The sequence below is a fragment of the Babylonia areolata genome, chromosome 11, assembly GCF_041734735.1.
Source record: "Babylonia areolata isolate BAREFJ2019XMU chromosome 11, ASM4173473v1, whole genome shotgun sequence".
Taxonomy (NCBI): Eukaryota; Metazoa; Mollusca; class Gastropoda; order Neogastropoda; family Buccinidae; genus Babylonia; species Babylonia areolata.
This window is the reverse complement of record NC_134886.1, coordinates 29,404,451-29,405,274: the sequence shown is the minus strand read 5'-3', so window position 1 is coordinate 29,405,274 and position 824 is coordinate 29,404,451.

The following is an 824-nucleotide window of genomic DNA, read 5'->3' as shown; positions in this document are numbered from 1 at the left end:
GGCTGGATTCCGACAGATTCCTAAACGGTACGAGAGCCTCCGCTCTCTCGAGAGAGTAAACAAAGTCAAAACTATAAACACGGCAGAAGATTGCAGTCACGGTTTCAGTTTCAGTTTGGAATATCTATAAATAAATAAATAAATAAATAAACAAAATTAATAAATAAATAAACAAATGAAATTTTGTTTAAACTGATCGAAACTGATAGCATGATTATTTGGACAATGGTAAACATATCACCCTATCACATAAAAAAAAGTATCAGAGTATAATTTATAATTCAAACAACTTCGCTTCAAGTTGAAACTGAGTCGCAAAACGTTGAGATGAGAACCCCAACTGGATGTGTTCCAACTTGAAAAAGTCTTTTTCGTCCTCGGTGCAAGCAATAGATTAAGAAAAATATTAATGATAAAAGGAAAAAAAAACTATACTCATTGAGTTCAACATCAAGTTGTGGGAGTGAGTGGATGGTGTCTTGTATTCAATATGTACGCACATAATTATAATTACGGCTACAATTCTGATCCGGAATGACACAAAACACAATGGTTTCCTTCCTTCCTTCCTTCCGTAAAGTGATCACAGTCAAGATCTGACTATTCTATCACTGAATAAAAGGGGGTCTGCGGAAGATACGTTTAGGTCTCCATAGAATTCTTTATAATATATATATATATATATATATATATATATATATATATATATATATATATATATATATATATATATATATATATATAAAGGTATATTATGGTATTTATATCCTGGAGACCATCGACACAAAGGTGTCGACTGAGCTGGCCTCCACGGCTCTGGTGCG